The following is a 7,659-nucleotide window of genomic DNA, read 5'->3' on the forward strand; positions in this document are numbered from 1 at the left end:
TTTTTGAGTTAAATTTCATCTGCCACTTGTCCGCCCATGACACAGGCCAATATATAACCTCTTGAAGTCTGTCACCATCCTTCACACTGTTCACTACCCTTCCAAGTTTTGTGTCATCTGCAAATTTTGAAATTGTGCCCTGTACAAGCAAGTCCAAGTCATCAATATAAATCAAGAAAAGCAGTGGTCCCAGCATTGACACCTGGGGAACACCATTGTACACCTCCCTCCAGTCCAAAAAACAACCAATCACCACTACTCTCTGCTTCCTGTCCCTGAGCCAATTCTGCATCCATGTTTCTACTGCCCCCTTTAATCCATGGACCTCAATCTTACTGATAAGTCTACCGTGCGGCACTTTATCAAACACCTTTTGAAATTCCATATGCACCGCATCAACTGCGTTGCCTTCATCTCCCCTCTCTGTTAACTCAACAAAAAACTCTATCATGTTAGTTAAACACGATTTGCCTTCAACAAACCCATGCCGGCTTTCCCTAATCAATCCACAGTCGTCCAAGCGTCTGTTAATTCAGTCCCGGATTATCGTTTCTAAAAGTTCCCCCACCATTGAGGTTAAACTGACTGGCATATAGATGCTGGCTTTATCCTTACACCCTTTTTTGAACAAGGATGTAACGTTTGCAATTCTCCAGTCCTCTAGCACCACCCCCGTATCTGTGGATGTTTGTAAGATTATGGTCAGTACCTCCTGCTATTTCCACCCTTCCTTCCCTCAGCAGCCGACGATGCATCCCATCCGGACCGGGTGACTTATCTACTTTAAGTACAGCTAGCCTTCCGAGTACCTCTTCTTTATCAATGTTTAGCCCATTCAGGATCTCAACTGTATTTACCTTCACCGAGACTCTGGCAGCATCTTCTTCCTTGGTAAAGACGTATACAATGTATTCATATAATATCTCTGCCATCCTCTCTGCCTCCATGAATAGCTCTCCTTTATGGTCCCTTATCAGAGTACGGCTCCTTCTGCCCGTTTAATGTTTACATGCCAGTTTATGTTGGCCGCCAGTTTATTCTCACACTCTCTCTTTGCCCGTCATTTCCTTTTTCACTTCCCCTCTGAACTTTCCATATTCAGCCTGGTGAATGAATGAATGAAAAACATGCTGGATTTCCGTCAGTCTGAAACAGAAAGTTATTGGTTGATTAATGGCGATTTGAACAACTATTCGTCTTTTTACTGAGTTTAATGAGTTTTGCGAAATTAATACAACAAACTATTTTGTAAAACTTAATCCCCTGAATGGGACCCGGCCCCGTCTCCCAGCACTGAGAACATTTGAAGACGGCAACTATCTTCCGAGCATTTCGTATAACCGTTTGCACAGCAGAGTTTCCGTAGTGTAGTGGTTATCACGTTCGCCTCACACGCGAAAAGTCCCCGGTTCGAAACCGGGCGGCAACATTTTCAAAACGTCATCCACTAAAAATCAATAAATATGAAAACACGCAAGATTTCACTCTGCAGTGAAATATGAATAAATTACAGAACCGGTATATTTTCCTTTCTCTGTCCAGTTCTGCACACACTCAAACATTACACAGATACCGAAAATATATCTCCCTCACTTCAGTTTCCTGCCCTGCCTGTGCAGAAATCTCCTCTCAAAGCTACTCATTGCGACTGGTTTTTGTTGATTTGTGAGAGATTTTTAAAGGACCCTGAAGAGCTGCCTCGGTTAATAACTATCGTTCCAAACAGCATGGCAACCGCGGCAACAAACACATCCGTTTTTCGAAGTTCGATGTTCCCCAGCTCCCGGATTGAGTGAGGCCACGACAGCAACGACATTCAGGCCGCCTGTCCGGCCCCGCTCCCTCCAATCACAGGTTGCTGGCGGAAGGCCGCAAATACCGCCTCAGACAGCGCAATACTGCCGATCCCTGGGAAACAATATACCACCGAAGCTTTGACAACACATCGCAGGCATCATTTGTCCCGCAAACATAGATACTTGCCAGCTGTTTCAAAGTTTATTGCCTGAACAAGGATTTGATTTCTGCGCACTCAAATCACGAGCCGCTTATAGAAATCTCAGAGTCTACCGACTGAGCGACCCAGGCTCAATATACGAAAAAGATCCATTGTACAAATTTATGGTAGGACTCTGAATTATCCTTCGTGAACGTCGAACTGAGTTGAAGATCCCTTTTATAAAATTCTCAGTAACGTGTTGAGGAGAATCCTTGTTTCTGTTGAACATGATGTAAGAAACATGGACAGTGAACTCTTGAGTTTACAATTCTTCTTGTTTGTGCCAAATGTCTTCTCATTCGTTAGCACCAATTAAAATAACACTTTATCCAGTGGCTCAAAAGCTAAACTTGCCCCACACGGGAGTTGGAAAAGGCCTCTCGACCTTTCATGTATGAACATCTGTAAGCTGAATAATTTCATCCGTTACACAGTGACACCAGGCAGCAGATTTCCCTTCCAAATTTTCCCCACACGAAACTTCCACCCGATGAATATCCGCTTAACGAAAAAAAGAATTGTGTGTTTGGTTCTTCAGATTTAAAGATTTCGTACCGGCGCCTTTGCCATATCAGCTGACGCTAATCGCCCCCTCTCCCCCTCTAAACAAGTAAACTCGCACCTACTGTTGTAAGACGGTAGGCCAGAGGAACCCAAGTGCCCACATGGGAACACTAAGAAGTTGATGCTTTATGGAACATACCAGTTGTACCTTGAACTCCGGTCAAAATGTTCGGAGTAAAATGTTCGACTGTTCTCGGTGAGGCTGAAACTCACAACCTGGGCATTTCTGAAGCTGATAAAAGTGCCGCACGCTGACCGCTTGCGCTACAAGAGCTTCGAGATCTTTCTCCGATTTCTCCAAGAAGCCTCCAATCAAGATGCACTTCGATAAATATCCGCAGTGGCCTTTAAAAGCCATGGAATCTGAAACAAAACCCGAGAAGATAAGAACTTTTAATTGTATTATTATTAATTTAGGGACAATTTTTGATGGTACTTTTAGGAGGATTTGGGGAAAGTGTGAGACGAAACTGGGAACTCTCCCTGGGATGTCGTTGATTGAAGCGATGGGCGTTATTTCATTTGAAAACCGAGGCTCGGAACTTTCTGATGGAGAAGTGTGACAGAAGATTGTGGTTCGTGACAGTTGCCGGTGAGATCGAGAGGAGAGGGAGAAAAGTCAAAGTCACAGCTGTGACAGCTCAAGTGCTCCGCTTATCTGTAATATTTAAAAAGTAATGTACACTACGGGGCAAACCGATTTGGTATCGCTTATCAAAAATATTAAAAGACACGGGGTCAAACGCGGATTTGTGAAGAGGGAATGGTTTTAACCCCCAAAGCGAAATCATTCCACATGAATCTGAAGTGTCTTGGGGAAAACAGCAGTGCGAACCGTTACGTTCGTGTCATGACTTGAAAGACCCACCAATTACCGACAGTATCTTTGAACGAGATGTGTCAGCAAAACCGTGATTGAAGCCGCTTTGCATTTGTCAAACGTGTAGGTGACGATATTGGGATTGATAAAGGTCGATTTCAATTATTTGAAATATCACTATACGTCATGACCCGAAAATCGACTGTAAAATCGAGTTTTTCCTATCAGTCCTGAATTGAAGGGAAAGGCGCACCAATCAGATCAGGGAAACGAAGAGCAGAATAGGTGAATGAAACTTGCACGATTGAAAATCCCTGTTTGTCGGAAGATTCAGTCCCCAGTGGTGGAGAGGATTGGTATTTCGAGCAGTTATTCACCAGCCTCAATTTCAGTAATTTCCCGTTGCTGACAATGAGATGAGTCGAAATGAGCAGGTCCAACGAGCCGGTCTGTAACACAGGCCAATGTCTCAGTTCAGCTCATTACCCAGTCACTGGGCTCCATTATAGCCGCTCCTGTCAGCAACACACAAAGAGAAATTGTAAATCTGAAACAGAAAGAGATAATGTATAAAACTTTATATCTACCACCAGGTTTTCCCTTTTTTCGGCTTTAAAAACAATCTGTTTCACAGTTTGTCAAACCCGAAACAGCCTCTGGGATTTGCCGATTGTAATTTCAATGGAAATTGCGACCGTCACTAATTATCGGAACAAATATACCCGCTGAGGTTTCGGGGTTGTTATTGGTTTATTTATATCAGTGAGTGACCGATTTTAAACTAGGTGAGGGTCTAAACATAAGGTAAAAGCCTGGGATAGACAAGAGATTCTTCAATGTATCAAGTTAAATTACACTGATTCCACCAACACTGCACATCACATCCCTTAAACATTGTTACCTGTTACTGTATAAAACTGGTGAGGGTGGAAATGGGACATAACCGAAAAAAACCTTAATTGTATCAAACTTATTATTATTATTATACAAACAATGTACAGCCTATCCCTTAAAAAAGACTAAATGTAAAACCAGTCGCCAGTTCCAGAGCCGCTGTGCCGGTTATGTGATTTGCATCCGATTCTGACTGACTTAGTATCAGACGCGCTCCCGTCCACAGTAAACGGATGGGGCCGGATCCATAAGTGAAAAATGAGGACCGACCTCCGCATAACCTGTCCTCATAATTTAACCATTTTAGCCCCGGTATCATTCTGGTGAATCTGCGCTGCACCCTCTGCAAGGCCAATATTTCATTCCTGAGAGGTGGTGCCCAGAACTGAATGCAATACTTTAAATGGGGTCTCAGCAGGGATTTCTATCTGTAACATACTTCCCCCCTTTGAATACCGGTTTCCCTCAAATAAAGGCCATGAGACATTTAAATTCATTTTTCTAACATTCCACTGGCTTTTAGCGATTTCTGTACTTGGACCCCTAAATCTCTCTGCTCCTCCACAGTTCCTAGATTCTCACCATTTAGAAAATACTCTGATCTATCTTACTTCAATGCAAAGTAGATGAGCTCACACTTGCCCATTTTGAAAGTTTGAACAGACTGGGGCTCTTCTGTATAGAAATGAGAATGCTGAGGGGTGACCTGATATCGGACTTTAAGATTATGCAAGGGTTTGATAGGTTAGACGTAGATAAGGTGTTTGTACTTGTGAATGCGGGGACTCCAAATCATTGGGGCCATGATTATAAGGTAGTCACTATTTAATTCAATATGGCATTCAAGAGGAACACATTCACCCAGAGAGTGGTTAGAATGTGCAATTCGCTCCCACATGGAGTAGTTTAGGCGAATAGCATGGATTCGTTGACGGCGAAGCTGGATAAACACATGGAGGAGAAAGGAATATAAGGGTCTGCACATACGGTTAGATGAGGAGGGGTTGGCGGAGGCTTGTCTGCAGCATAAACACCGGCATAAGCTAGTTGGGCCGAATTGCCTGTTTCCGTGATGTACATTCTTTGTAATTCTATGTAACTCCATCTGCCACAATTTTGCCAACTCACTTAATCTTTCAGTTTCCCTATGCTTCCATTTACAATATTCACTGTGACACCTAACTTGGTGTCAGCGACAAACATGGATATAAGAACATAAGAACATAAGAAATAGGAGCAGGAGTAGGCCAATTGGCCCCTCCAGCCTGCTCCGCCATTCAATAAGATCATGGCTGATCTGATCCTAACCTCAAATCTAAATTCATGTCCAATTTCCTGCCCGCTCACCGTAACCCCTAATTCCCTTTACTTCTAGGAAACTGTCTATTTCTGCTTTAAATTTATTTAATGATGCAGCTTCCACAGCTTCCTGGGGCAGCAAATTCCACAGACCTACTACCCTCTGAGTGAAGAAGTTTCTCCTCCTCTCAGTTTTGAAAGAGCAGCCCCTTATTCTAAGATTATGCCACCTCGTTCTAGTTTCACCCATCCTTGGGAACATCCTTACCGCATCCACCCGATCAAGCCCCTTCACAATCTTATATGTTTCAATAAGATCGCCTCTCATTCTTCTGAACTCCAATGAGTAGAGTCCCAATCTACTCAACCTCTCCTCATATGTCCACCCCCTCATCCCCGGGATTAACCGAGTGAACCTTATTTGTACCGCCTCGAGAGCAAGTATGTCTTTTCTTAAGTATGGACACCAAAACTGTATGCAGTATTCCAGGTGCGGTCTCACCAATACCTTATATAACTGCAGCAATACCTACCTGTTTTTATATTCAATCCCCCTAGCAATTAAAGCCAACATTCCGTTGGCCTTCTTGATCACCTGCTGCACCTGCATACTAACTTTTTGACTTTCTTGCACGAGGACTCCCAGATCTCTTTGTACTGCAGTACTTTCCAGTTTCTCGCCATTAAGATAATAACTTGCTTTCTGATTTATTCTGCCAAAGTGCATAACCTCACATTTTCCAATATTGCATTGCATCTGCCAAATCTCCGCCCACTCATCCAGCCTGTCGATATCCCCTTGTAGGTTTTTTATGTCCTCCTCACTCTCTACTTTCCCTCCCGTCTTTGTATCATCTGCAAACTTTGATACGTTACACTCGGTCCCCTCCTCCAAATCGCCAGAATATGCGGCAGTCTATTCCGTCGTCTACGTCATTTATACACCGGGTCTCTTCCTCCCACCTTCTAACCAACTCCCAACCCGTTTCGATAGGTTGCTTTAAATTCTACGCGCTCCCATTTATGTTAACAGTATCTTCTGTGGTACCTCATCGAATCCTTCTGGAATTCAATATTATATAACATCCATAGACACTCCATTATCTACCACGTTAGATATATCTTCAAAAAGTTCAACTAGCTTTGTTGGACTTGACTTACCCTTTATAAATCCATGCTGGTTCTCTCTGATTACTTCATATTTATCCAAGTGCTCAGGCATTCCTTCCTTAATAACGAATACTTGTAACTTCCCCACCACGGACTTCAGACTAATGGGTCTATAATTTCCAACTTCATCTCTGCTACCCATCCTAAATAATGGAGTGACATTGACAATGTTTCAATCAAAGGACCAATTCCTGAATCAAGATATTTTGAACGATCATGACTAAATCATGTACAATTTCCTCGCCTATTCCTCTTCGTCCCCTCGGGTGGTAACGATCAGGTCCTGGAGATTTGTCTATCTTTAATCTAATTATTTTCTCCATTGCCATTATTTTACTTGTACTGAATCCCCATGATTTATTTACAGTTGTCCTCGTGTCTCTGGTATGTTATCCTCATCCTTTTCTGTGAAGTAAATATTTAGCAATTCTGCTATTTCCTGATATTCAATTACAATATCACCTCCATCTGTCTTTAAAGGACCCACATTACTCTTAGTCACCCTTCTTTCTCTTCATGTACTGGTAAAAATCTTGATTGTTGTCCTCATTTTCCCTCACAGGTTTTTCTCCTTTTCCCTGATTGTTCCTCTTCCGGTTTTTAGTTTCAGCACCGCAAGAAATAATACTTTGCAATAAAGTTGGGCTCAATAGTTCTTTACTGTCAGAGAGAGAATTGTCTGATCCCCTAATTTATTTAATGTAACAAACACAAGCACACATAATCATCGGTGTATCAATGCACTGATGGATACACAAAGATAAACACAGCGAAAAAATGCAGGAAGTATCGGGATGCACAGGTGAACGGACAAGCGAAATCGACAAAATCAAACGGTCTGAACCCCGCACAGACAGTAACGTGTCGCTGATAGATGTTATTGAGAGGCGGTGTGAACAGGTTGTCACCAATT

General features: G+C 42.7%; 1 non-coding gene across 1 annotated transcript; it reads left to right on the plus strand.

Annotated features, from left to right (window-relative positions):
• The first annotated feature begins 1,356 nt into the window (after window positions 1-1,356).
• Window positions 1,357-1,429, plus strand: trnav-cac (transfer RNA valine (anticodon CAC)). Its single transcript has one exon. It is a non-coding gene; the product is annotated as a tRNA-Val (tRNA).
• Window positions 1,430-7,659: the final 6,230 nt, after the last annotated feature.

The sequence above is a fragment of the Heptranchias perlo genome, chromosome 20 (genome assembly GCF_035084215.1).
Source record: "Heptranchias perlo isolate sHepPer1 chromosome 20, sHepPer1.hap1, whole genome shotgun sequence".
Classification (NCBI taxonomy): domain Eukaryota; kingdom Metazoa; phylum Chordata; class Chondrichthyes; order Hexanchiformes; family Hexanchidae; genus Heptranchias; species Heptranchias perlo.